The 13,659-nt window shown below is 41.0% G+C and overlaps 1 protein-coding gene across 7 annotated transcripts in view; it reads left to right on the top strand.

The window, feature by feature from the left end:
• Window positions 1–13,659, top strand: part of TPD52L1 (TPD52 like 1) — a 93,182-nt gene that overhangs the window by 44,797 nt on the left and 34,726 nt on the right. For 2 of the 7 annotated variants that reach the window (XM_010808393.2, XM_059889773.1), the window contains one exon: window positions 13,050–13,180. The exons of the other annotated variants lie outside the window; for them this stretch is intronic. The gene's annotated coding sequence lies outside the window, so the exon portion shown is untranslated. The remainder of the gene's footprint in view (window positions 1–13,049; window positions 13,181–13,659) is intronic. 7 annotated transcript variants of the gene reach the window in all.

Here is a 13,659-nt window from a genome sequence, read left to right as displayed (position 1 = left end):
TTTTTTTGACATTTAACATTTCACTTTTTTGTTGTTAGTTTTCAATATTTGTCTTTAAGACAGTTTGCTGAACATACCAGTTAGTATTGTTAAAAATAACACATCAGTGATATTGTATAATTTTTCATTGATTCCACTGACACAAGATAATAAATAAATGTTGTTTGTTCTGAATGGAAATGAGGCGTTTGCTTTGATGGTAGTGAGAGTAATTTGAGTTAGACATTAGAAAAGACTTTCTTACTCTAACAATGGGATACATATTTGTAACCATGGGACTCCTGAACCTATAGTCTCATTTTCTGGATAATTTAGAAGATAAATAGCCAGGACCTAAGTACTTATCTTTCTTACCTGAATTGATTAGGATAGGTAGTGTCTTATATATATATTTATAGTTTTGTTATCTTTTTAAATTTTACTTATCTATAATTTTGAAATTATAAAATGCAAATTTTGAGAAATTTTAACAGTTATATACTATGTTAGTCCATTCAGGCTACCATGACAAAAATGCCATAGACTCAGTGGCTTAAACAACAGAAATATATTTATCACACTTCTGGAGGCTAGAAAGTCCAAGATCAAGGTACCAGCAGATTCTGTATCTGGTGGGAATCCACTTCCTGGTTCATAGACGGCCATCTTTTTGCTATGTCTTCACATGGTGGAAGGGGGCGAGAACTCTCAGGGGTCTCTTTTATAAGGGCACTAATCCCATTCATGAGGCCTCCATCCTCATTATCTAGAAGTGTTAGTCACTCAGTCATGTCCAACTCTTTGTGACCCCATAGACTGTAGCCTGCCAGGCTCCTCTGTCCAGGCAAGAATACTGGCATGGGTTGCTATTTCCTTCTCAAGGGGATCTTCCCAACCTAGGAATTGAACCTGGGTCTCCTGCATTGCAGGCAGCTTCTTTACCATTTGAGCCATGAGGGAAGCCCTCATGACCTAATCCCTTCCCAAAGACCCCACCTCCTAATATCATCACATTGGAAATTATTATTTCAACATGTGAATTTAGGGGGACCACGAACATCCAGTCAATTACATATACTTATTGTAACCAGCCAGGTAATACAGAGGTATGTCGAACAGTTAATCTTTTCCCTGTCCAATCTCACCCTTTTGCAATAAATAGCATTAATGATTTCGTGTGTATTTTTTCTCACCTTTCTCAGCACACTTAGAAACACACGGACATTCATGTTCACATATAAAAGGTATTTCTGTTGAGCAGAGTACTGTGTGCTGGATATTTATCCCAAGGGAGCAAAACACCACACACTAATACCAGGAGAGAACTTTAAACACTCTTGTCCATTGTATCTTGATATTGGAGTTACCAAGGAAAATATAGCAACACAGTCAAGCACTCGATGGAACAGTGCTTTGCTTACATAGAAAGAGAGAAAGATCAGCTTCATTAGTGTGCCTAGGTCCCTCAGGACTAGCAAGTCCCCTCCCTCACCCAGGTAGACAAGGGCAATGGATCTTACTTACCCCTCTCCTTTCTACCACCATCAGCAGTGGAGAGGAATGATCCCAACCCCACCCGTGTGGAGTCTGAAATACTGAAAGTAGGGTGTGCTTGGAAACCATTGCCACATGCTTAAGCAGAGCAAAAAAGCACCCACTAAGCCTGAGATAAGGAAAGAGATTCCTTTACGAGGTGATAAACCCCGCAGAGGCCATGTGGGCTCTTTATCTCTTGGTATGAAATATCCCAGGCCCAAGGCCCTTTCTTATTCTGCCAGATGGAGGTCTGAAGACCTCATTCTTGAGACTGCCTTTCCCAACAGTTTTTATTCTTCTTCCCAAATGGGTCATAGGCAAACATGACTCGGCAATTTGCTTTAACACATTTAACAACATACAGTGAACCTTCCTCCTGGTCCATGCATGTCGATCCAATTCATTATTTTTAATAACTGAAAAATAGTACTCTGTGTGAGTGTCCTGTGCTTGTCTCTGACATTTCTATACTAATGAGCACCCAGGTTTTTTTTTTGTTTGTTTTCTACAGCTGCCAACAATGCTGATGTAAATATTTAATACCTGTTTTCTTAAGTCTTCTTTTTCTTCTGTAAGATTGATTCACAGAAGTGGGAGGGCAGGGTCAGAGGGGCTCTCAATCAGTTGTCACAGTCTGGAAGTGAGTGACGTGGAGGAAGACCACGTAAGGTTGTTTCTCTACAACCTTATCAGCACAGGCTGTGCTCCCACATTCGCATTTTTGCTAATCTCTTAGATGAAAAATCATATGATTTTTCAATTTTAATTTGCATTTTCCTTCTTACCAGTAAGGTTATATTTTCATATTTTATTTAGCCATTGCATTTTCTTGTATTTAACTTGCCTTTGTGCATGCTAAATCGCTTCAGCCGACTCTTTGCGACCCTGCAGACTATAGCCTGCCTGGCTCCTCTGTCCATGGGATTCTCCATACTGGAGCAGGTTGCCATGCTGTCCTCCAGGGGATCTTCCCGACTCAGGGAATCAAATCCCCATCGCTTCTGTCTCCTGCATTGGCAGGCGGGTTCTTTACCACTAGTGCCACCCAGGAAGCCCTAGACTTTCCTAGTTCTTGCATATTTTATTTCTGCTAAAGATTTCGTGATTCAGAAACACCTCTTTCTAGCTCCTTTAACATTTATTTTCCTTCTCAGATTTCAGGAGAACAGAGATTTTTCTCCTGGACATTGTCAATGGCAGCTATTTGAAATGCTAAAGTTTTAATAAGTGAAACTGGATAAATGTGAATGCTATTGAACTGATTGTTTAACGTAAAGGGAAGACTGCCTATACCTCTGACCAATGCTTTTTAAATGATCAGGCCTTGGAGTCAGACTGTGGTACCTGTAGCTGATGGTTTAAGAAGAAAGAGGGGAGAGGAAGGGAGACCAAGAGGAGTGATTTCTTTTTTAAAAAATGAGTGTTAATTTTTGTTGATGAGTTTGGATCCAGGATAGTTTATTACCCTGGGATTTTCATGTAATAGAAAAGAGAACATCTCCCTTCTTGTTCAAGGCAAAAATCTGAGGCTGGGTGTTAAATTTGGAGGATTTATCTTTTGTCAATTTTGATTTCTTTTTTCCAAATTCCAAGAGAGGCAAACTTGAATATGTATGTATGGGGCTGGGGGTTGTGAAATGAGGATGAGGATGCAAAAGAAAAGGATGGTTTAAAGGTTTAGATGGTCTACCTATTTGGGGTTTGTCTATACACACTCCTGCAATAGTTTTATTTTTCTGCATCAGTGTAGGAGTTTATTCAGAGAAGGAAGTTCCTAGAGTCTGTCCCACAGGAAGATTAGCTATTTTTGTTTTTCCACAACTATTTGTTTGTTTTTTTAGTCACAAATTTGTGGCTGCTGTGTTTTTATGACTGTGTTTTGGGGTTGCTTTGGTCTGAGTTGCAGATTTATCCACCACGCATCTATTTTGTGTGTGTTGAATTGTGCCTTTCAAGACCAGCAAATGATGGTTTGAAATGGGAAACGTATTCTAAGTGCCTTAATCTTATACTTGAAACACAGGCCATTGGAGAGCCAAGATGATTCCCAATAAATATTTTATGTCTTTTCATTGAAAATTGACTTCATGTTTTTCTCCATGGTTTGGAGTGTGTTCACTTGAAATGCTTGTAAGCAACAGAAGCCATTGGTGTGAATAGGGCCATGTGACTGCAGGTGAGGCATAAAAGCTCAGGTCTGCATGGCTCAGATGCATTGTGATGCATGGTGGTCCCACGGGAGTGACATTCAGAAACAGCCCCTGGCAGAACGCATCTACCACATCAACTGTAAGGAACTTAAGCTTCTCTGTTGCTGCCTTTCATTTCAGAAAACCTGACTAACATCTTATGCTTGTTCCCTTGACCCACTTTTAAACATTTTTTTTTAAACTTTTTTTCTACAGTATTCACAGTTATCTTTTATCGATATATTCTAAAGAACATAAATTAACACTGATGTTGGAAAGTATAATACAACTATGTCCCGGGTGACAGGAAGAGAACCTTTCTACCACAAATGTTGCTGTTGTTCAGTCGCTCAGTCATGTCCGACTCGTTGCAACCCCACGGACTGCAGCACATCAGGCTTCCCTGTCCATCACTATCTCCTAGAGTTTGCTCAGACTCATGTCCATTGAGTTGATGATGCCTTCCGCCATGTAATGCTCTGTCATCCCCTTCTCCTCCTGCCTTCAATCTTTCCCAGCATCACGGTCTTTTTCAGTGATTTGGCTCTTCTCATCAGGTGGCCAAAGTCCTGAGTATATGTCTGTTTTCAGTTTGTGGGGATGTTGGGTAAGATCCTTCTGTGGGTGTGTTCTGTTACCAAATGGAGTTAACTTTCCTGGGTCACCCATCATGTCTTAAGGATCCTAATTCATCTTAATCTTTCTCATTTTACTTGTATCTTTTTCAAGGAAGTAGAAACTCAGAATTGTTTTATCTGCAATTATAGAGGTATAAACTCAGGCAGAACATTGATAGAATGAAAGCTAGCCTCAGGTTTAACTTAGTTTTTGAGGGGACTAAATGCAGTAACAGAAATGGAGTGCTGGTACCAGGGCAGCTGATATATTGATGTGTGTTGATTGTTACTTCTCTGCCATGTTACTTACCACTTTTGTCAACGGCCATCACGCTGGTTGTAAGTCTTTTTCATCTTATTGTCAACACCATAGAAAGATAGGTGTTCTCCTGACTGAACATTGGATTTAATGTATAGGCATTTGAATAGCACATATGTAAGGTCATGATAGCTAATTAAATTATTCCACAGATATTTATGGAGTACCAAGTATTGAGTGAATAAAGTACCTCATAATCTAATGGAGGAGAAAGACAATGAATCACACAGTTAAAATACGGTATAAGTGCTAAACATCTTGATGTCATCGAACTCTCTGTGTCCATCCCAATGCTTACCAAATAATCCTTTGCTGTTCATTTGGTTTCTCAAATAAATATTGTTCTGAGAAAGTGAAGAGCACAGACTTTCCCATTAGAAATTTGATATACTTGACAAACTCCCAGAAAATCTGTTAGTAAAAGCTATCATCTAAGAGGCTGATTACCACAGTGTGAAATAGTGACATAAAATATCTGGACCTAAGAAAAACCTCAGATGACAGTTTGGAATCTGATATCACTCAAATATGCAGCCAAGCAGGTGATCCCAGCCTGAATGGCCAGCTAGTCTTTCACAATAATAATGGCCAGCTAGTCTTTCACACTGTATTTAATGCAATGACATTTCCTATAGTTAGCTCAGTAAAATGATGCCACAAAGCAAGCCACTCACATGGGCCTGGGCAGTGGCACTGTAGCCATAGGGTGAACAAGGCCTGTCTATCCTCAAGTGCCCGCAGTTTTCAGAGCCTTCAGGAGCACCCTGAAGATGTGGGTTGGCTGGGAGCCCAGAGGAGCCTGGGGTAAACGGGGCCAGTTCATGCCATCTGGGATTCTTATCCTGGGAGCTGAGTAAGAGCCCTGGTCAGACTTTAGTCACAGAAATGATCATTTAGGTTTAAGTGCATCTTGGATTGATCTGAGCTCCTTGAAGATAGGCTGCCCTTCGGGGCTGGGAAATGCTTGTGTAAGCACTGAAGTGAAGTGAAGTGAAGTCGCTCAGTCATGTCCGACTCTTTGCGACCCCGTGGACTGTAGCCTACCAGGCTCCTCTGTCCATGGGATTCTCCAGGCAAGAGTACTGGAGTGGGCTGCCATGTCCTTCTCCAGGGGATCTTCCCAACCCACAGGTCGAACCTGGGTCTCCCACATTGGAGGCAGACGCTTTAACCTCTGAGCCACCAGGGAAGCCGCTGGATGCCATATACTTTCTGCTAACTTTAATTCTGTTGAATTTTGGTGACCTCATCAATACCCAATGCAAAGGTATGTTTTCTTACACAATCAGAAGACAGCCACCTTGTACATATGCATGAGTGAGAAATGGAAGGAAATGTTTCCATACTTATGTTGATCTGTATCTGTAGTAGCATGTCACTTCCATCTCTAGCCAAAGTTAAATTTTGATCAGTCATAAATTTTTCTTTAGAGATGAATACATTTTAACTAGCATCTAACTGTGTGGGTTATCACCTAAATAGCATATTTTTTTAAAAAGCAGAAAGATGGAGTATAAGAATTTAATTTAGTCTTCTACAACCTCAGAAGCATCTTTAGATAAAATACTTAGTAAAAAGCATAAAGTCTTCCTTTAGTTAGCTGATTAGTAACTCTCAGGCTAAGCATTACAGAGATGACTTGTTTTAGTTACATTATTAAATGACACCAAGCTTTAGAAAACAATGCTATTAATAGTGATGATTCATGTGTTCTTCATATTTTCAGAAGGACACTAAACTTTTGCAAGACAGTGTCTGAAAAGTTTTCTTCATAAACTTGTTTAACTATAACTATAGTAATATATAGTATTGTGTGTTTTACTGCAATTTATAATGCAAATTATACTGTAGCTTATACTCTATATATGCTATTTAGTAGCAATATGTAGAGCAGTATATATCATAAAATGTAGAGAAAGCAAAAAGGCAACATTTTAGATTAATTTAAGGCACACAACACATTAGCTTATTTTCCTAGTGTTGTTGGCAACTTGGTAGGATCCTCAGAGGAGAAACTGAAGAGGAAGGGGAGAGAGAATTGGGAGAAAGATGGGGTGGTATGAAAACAGGAATGACTAGAATATGACTGAGGGACATAGCATGTGACGGCCTGTTGGGTTTTGAAGCATTGGTGGGAAAACCTTAGGTAAGCTAGTTGGAATCATCACTTGTAGACTGCTGTAGATGGTTTTGAATGCTAGTATTAGAATTTTCAAATTTAGTTTAGGAACAAATCTCATCCACTTAATGTTTTTTAAACTAGTTTTGACATGATGAGAGTATTGTGTTCAAAATATTAATTTGAGTGTTGTGTAGGTTGAGTTGTGGAGAAAGCCACTGAAAGCAAGGAGATAAAATTTAGCTGAGATTTAAATACTTTTGAGTGTGTAGTGATAAAAGCCTAAATCACAGTAAGCAGTAGGCACAGCAAGCAATATTGGGTTGTAGCAGTGAAACTTCAAAAGGATAGAAAAATATGACGGATAATGAAGAGATATGCAAAGGGCATCGAGAAGACTTGATAGGATGTAGGAAACAAGCTTATGGTTATCAAAGGGGAAAGTGGGTGGGGAAGGATAAAACAGGAGTTTGGGACTAGCAGATACAAACTAGTATATATAAAATAGACAGACAACAAGGTCCTACTATATAGCACAGGGAGCTGTAGTCAGTATCCCATAAGAAACCTTAATGGAAAAGAATATGAAAAATCTATACATATATATATATGGCATCCGGTCCCATCACTTCATGGGAAATAGATGGGGAAACAGTGGAAACAGTGTCAGACTTTATTTTTCTGGGCTCCAAAATCACTGCAGATGGTGACTGCAGCCATGAAATTAAAAGACACTTACTCCTTGGAAGGAAAGTTATGACCAACCTAGATAGCATATTCAAAAGGAGAGACATTACTTTGCCAACAAAGGTTCATCAAGTCAAGGCTATGGTTTTTCCTGTGGTCATGTATGGATGTGAGAGTTGGACTGTGAAGAAGGCTGAGCGCCGAAGAATTGATGCTTTTGAACTGTGGTGTTGGAGAAGACTCACCGGGTGGAGAGTCCCTTGGACTGCAAGGAGATCCAACCAGTCCATTCTGAAGGAGATCAGCCCTGGGATTTCTTTGGAAGGAATGATGCTGAAGCTGAAACTCCAGTACTTTGGCCACCTCATGCGAAGAATTGACTCATTGGAAAAGACTCTGATGCTGGGAGGGATTGGGGGCAGGAGAAGAAGGGGACGACAGAGGATGAGATGGCTGGATGGCATCACTGACTCAATGGACATGAGTCTGAGTGAACTCCAGGAGTTGGTGATAGACAGGGAGGCCTGGCGTGCTGCGATTCAAGGGGCTGCAAAGAGTCGGACACGACTGAGCGACTGAACTGAACTGAACTGATACTTCAGTGAACAAAAAGAAGAGTTGATAGCTTGGTTTTCTATTCTAGGGTATTGGTTCAATAAGCATTCATTAAGCAACTCCTATACAAGAGGGTTTGGGAGATGAAAGCCCACCCTGGATTTTTTCCAGTGTTGGATGGTGGTGAGGCTGCATATGTTACAGCTACAGACTGTCATAGGCGACAGTCGGGGTTTATGTCTCACCCCTGCTCTCAAAGGCTGGAGATAGGTTACCCCCACCCAGTTCTGTCCTGCCTCAGGGCTCAGGCCTTGGTTTTAGGACGTGGCAGTGCAGAGGCCTCACTGTACTGCTGTTAACATTTGAGGCCTCTCCCGAGACTACAAGGTGGTGCCTAAGAAACAATATTTTGGCTTCTTTGTGGAAGATTTAGTGAATCCTGTGGAAAGGATTCCAATGAATAAATTTGTTTTATAGCTTTAATTTCTGCCCTTCTCAAATTAATATGTATTAGGGGCTTTGTTCACTTAAAGATAATCATAAATCCAACAGGATTGATATTAGCTCAGTTGTTTTTCCCTTAGGGAATAAGTGGAGATACTTTGAAGTTTTATGTTAAAAGAATGCCTAAAGCTATTTTTACCAAACATCCTAAAGAAAATGTGATTAAGTAATAAATATTGCAGTCTTAAATTTATTATTTAAAACATGGTTAATTTTCATTTGAGCTATTTTATTGAATTCTTTTTTTAAGTCCTTAGGATAGCTGTGTGTTGTTTTTGAAAATATACACTATTCTTCTTTGTTAGGCTAAATTTGTTTATTTCTGAATATTGGTGCAAACACACACATACCAGCAAGACTATTTTGCTTTTTAAGAGAAATTCTGTAACTTTTCTGTATATGCCAGCAATTCAGGATATGATCACTCAACTGAAATCACAGTTCATAGTCATTTTAACTCATAGCTGTCTATACTGTTTCAATCATATACATGAAGCCACAACCTAATCCACTGACTCTTGAGAGTCCCTTGGACAACAAAGAGATCCAACCAGTCCATCCTAAAGGAAATCAACCCTGAATATTCATTAGAAGGACTGATGCTGAAGTTGAAGCTCCAATACTTTGGCCACCTGATGCAAAGAGCTGACTCATTGGAAAAGACCCTGATGCTGGGAAAAATTGAGGGCAAAGGAGAAGGGGAAGGCAGAGGATGAGATGTTTGGATGGCATCACCAACTCAATGGACATGAGTTCGAGGAAACTCAGGGAGATAGTGATGGACAGAGAAGCCTGGCGTGCTACAGTTCATGGGGTCGCAAAGAGTCGGACATGGCTTAGTGACTGAACAACAACAGCAATTCATTGGAGCATTTGACAAAGATGCATTAAAAGTGTGCTGATGCCAGTGGCTGATTTCATTTCAAGACTAGAGGGGAGATATTTTAATCCAGAGCTCACTCTTGATTTGTGTTTACCAACATTTTGTTTACTATTCTTCAAATGGCTGTGAGATATAGAAGGGTTAGGAGTCAGACTAGCCTAAATTAGAGCCCAGTGACTTGTGACTGAGCCAGACTCCCAACCCAGGTCCTATGAGTGAGAGACCCCATTAGCAATGGCTGAGACCAGCCCACAATGACTTCTCAGTTGGATCTGGTTCAGTTTGTTGTCATTCAGCCCCATATGTGGGACTGACCCATCTGAGTCATTACCGGCCAGTGGTAGATACAGTGAAAGCAGGAAGATGCTAGCACTGGACAGGTATTTAGAGACCTACCTGCTTCCCCAGGATGTCACCTCGCCAAGGCAGAAGCATGAATCCTGCAGTAGAGTCAGACCTGTAGATATTTGTTACTTTTATTAAAACGAATCTGTATATTTTGTTGCATGTACTAAATGAAAGGAAATCAATCCCAAATATTCATTAGAAGGACTGATGCTGAAGCTCCAATACCTTTGTCATCTGATGTGAAGAGCGGACTCATTGGAAAAGACCCTGATGCTGGGAAGGATTGAAGACAGGAGGAGAAGGGGACAACAGAGGACTAGATGATTGGGTGGCATCACCAACTCAATGGACGTGAGTTTGAGCAAACTCTGGGAGTTGGTGAAGAACAGGGAAGCCTGGCGTGCTGTAGTCCATAGGGTCGCAAAGAGCTGGACATGACTGAGTGACTGAACAACAATTAAATGAAAGTAAAACGGTCATCTTTGTGTGCAAAGTACTCCACAGCAGGACCACAAGATTTATTCACACTACATCTTGGTGTACATACAAGTGCTCCATTTTGTTTTTTAAACCTATCCCTGATCTATACCTGTATCCCTACCACCCTTGGGCTTTGGATAGTGTGGAAGAAGAAGTGGTTTAGTCCATTCCAGTACAATCATTTTTAAAGCCCCTTTAAGTAATACTCAATTTCTCAGTAAAAGTACCCTTGAGCTCAGAATTCTCCTTTTATAGCTGCCCTTTCCCTTGTCCCAGCTAAGTGGGTGGCTAGTATATGGAAGCAGGAAGGGCCCATGTAGTGCCTTGTATTCTGCACTGGCTCTTTGGGCAGCTGGGACCATGAAGTCTTCTGCTGCTGCTGTTTCCTGCAGATATTGCTTGTGATCTTGTCTTCCTCACCTGAGTTTGGGCCCAGTAGCCCTTCCAGGCTGATTCAGCCTCACTTTGGCACTCACTGGTGTCAGATCTCTCTACCTTCTCCATCCAGACCTCTGGCCAGAGCCAGGACCCTCCACTCCGGCTGCAGGACCCCCACCCCTGGCCAAGGTGGCAAGTTTCTCCCTAAGTACGACAGGTATTCTGGATCCCATGCGTGGTTACCTGACTGCAGAAGATTGAATTGGGAAACTAAACACCAGGGGTCAATCTGCCCCACCACCCAGCACCTGACCAGTTTACAGAGATGTGGCTGCGTTCCAGGTTGGTATGGGACAATCTGAAACATTTATTTTTTCTAGACATCTCACCCCAAAATAAAAGGAGAGTGGGGGCAGTCTTCCTGTATCAGTCAGGGACCAGGAAAGAACTTGATGGATGGCATGCTCAAAGAAGGTGCCTGATTTAAAAGGGTTTAATGAAGGAACTATTAGAAAGATAGGAAGGATTAAGGGAAACGAACAGGGGATGTTGTAGTTCTTCAGAATGACAGCAGCAGGAAATCAATACAGTCCCTAAGCTGGAGGAGAGGTCAGGGTTCTAGGAACTAGACGAGAGCTGAGCTGTAGAAGAAAACTGCCTGACAAAAGCTGTAGTCTTTGGTGGTGAAAAGCTGATTCAGTGTTTTGATATACTGAGCCACCTCACTGGAAGAGACCCTGATGCTGGGAAAGATTGAGAGCAGCAGGAGAAGGAGACAACAGAGGATGAGATGGTTGGATGGCATCATCGACTCAATGGACATGAGTTTGGGCACACTCTGGGAGACGAAGGGCAGGGAAGCCTGGAGTGCTGCAGTCCATGGGGTCACGCAGAGTTGGACATGACTGAGTGACTGAACAACAAATACTCCATTTAAAGTTATTATAAAAATATTGGCTGTGCTTTACAATATATCCTTATATCTTATTTATTTCAGATAGTAGTTTGTCTCTCTTAATCCTCTACCCCTATGTTTTCCCTTGCCGATCCTTCTTCCCACTGGTAACCAACAGTTTGTTCTTTATGTCTGTGAGGCTGTTTCTGTTTTATTTGTTTGTTTTATTTTTTTAGATTCTACATCGAAATGATAACAAACAGCATTTGTCTTTCTCTGTCTGACTTATTTCACTAAGCATAATACCCTCTGGGTCCATCCACCTGTTGCAATGTCTTCTTTATTCTTTCTTTTGTTGAGGGACCCTTAGACTGCATCCATATCTTGGTTATTATAAATAATTATGCTATGAATATTGGGGTACATATATCTTTTCAAATCAGTGCTTTTGTTTTCTTTGGGTAAACATGCATAAGTGAAATTGATGGCTCATACAGTAAATTCTATTTTTGGCTTTTTGAAGAACCTCCATACTGGCTTTCCATAATGGCTGCACCAATTTACATTCCCACTAACAGTGCACAAAGATTCCCTTTTCTCCTCACCAGCATTTGTTATTTGTGGTCTTTTTGACAATAGCCATTCTGACAAGTGTGAGGTGATATCTCATTCTTCATCTTATCCCTCCTTTCTTTCAAGATTTTCCCTTTTTTGTGTATCTTAAGAAATACTTTCTTACCTACTGCTGCTGCTGCTGCTGCTAAGTCACTTCAGTCGTGTCCGACTCTGTGCGACCCCATAGACAGCAGCCCACCAGGCTCCCCCGTCCCTGGGATTCTCCAGGCAAGAACACTGGAGTGGGTTGCCATTTCCTTCTCCAATGCATGAAAGTGAAAAGTGGAAGTGAAGCTGCTCAGTCGTGTTCGACTCTTCGAGACCCCATGGACTGCAGCCTACCAGGCTCCTCTGTCTGTGGGATTTTCCAGGCAAGAGTACTGGAGTGGGGTACCATTACCTTCTCTGCCTTTCTTACCTAGAAGTCCATAAATATGAAGTCCCATGTTGTCTTCTAAAATATTTATAATTTAATATTGGTGAATGGTGTGAAGGTGTCCCATTTTATTTTTTTAATATGGGTAACAAGTTATTCCAGTAGAATGTATTCTATGACCTCCCTTTATCTGGAGAAGTATAAATGCCAGTGCTGTCATAATTCATGTCATAAATAAAGCTTCCCTATATGTGTGTGCCTGTGTCCTATGCCCCTAGAGAACAATGCATTTGCGTTGACCAGATGCTGATAAACTCCATAGGGAACCTCTTTATTTTTTTGCTAATAAAGCATTTTGCTCACATGACAAGTCAGAAGTCCCTCAACAATCTGTGGCACAATGGTGTCACCAAGAACCCAGGCACTTCCCACACCCCTTACCAAGAGCCTGTGTGGTCATGATGTTTCCTCACTGCTGCAGCTGTTCTAGGCTTCATATCTGTATATTTCCATTATGAAAGTCAAAAAGAGTTTTATTTAATACCTCTAATCTCAAGGTTTGTTTGTAGTGATGCTTCCAGTGGAGGTGATGGAATTCCAGTTGAGCTATTTCAAATCCTAAAAGATGATGCTGTGAAAGTGCTGCACTCAATATGCCAGCAATTTAGAAAACTCAGCAGTGGCCACAGTACTGGAAAAGGTCAGTTTTCATTCCAATCCCAAAGAAAGGCAATGCCAAAGAATGTTCAAACAACCGCACAATTGCACTCATCTCACACACTAGCAAAGTAATGCTCAAAATTCTCCAAGCCAGGCTTCAACAGTATGTGAACCGTGAACTTCCAGATGTTCAAGCTGGTTTTAGAAAAGGCAGAGGAACCAGAGATCAAATTGCCAACATCTGCTGGATCATCGAAAAAGCAAGAGAGTTCCAGAAAAACACCTACTTCTACTTTATTGACTATGCCAAGGCCTTTGACTGTGTGGATCACAACAAACTGTGCAAAATTATTCAAGAAATGGGAATACCAGACCACCTTACCTGCTCCTCAGAAATCTGTATGCAGGTCAAGAAGCAACAGTTAGAACCAGACATGGAACAACAGACTGGTTCCAAATCGGGAAAGGAGTACGTCAAGGCTGTATATTGTCACTCTACTTATTTAACTTATATGCAGA

The sequence above is a fragment of the Bos taurus genome, chromosome 9 (genome assembly GCF_002263795.3).
Source record: "Bos taurus isolate L1 Dominette 01449 registration number 42190680 breed Hereford chromosome 9, ARS-UCD2.0, whole genome shotgun sequence".
Classification (NCBI taxonomy): domain Eukaryota; kingdom Metazoa; phylum Chordata; class Mammalia; order Artiodactyla; family Bovidae; genus Bos; species Bos taurus.
This window is presented reverse-complemented; position numbering and strand designations above follow the sequence as displayed.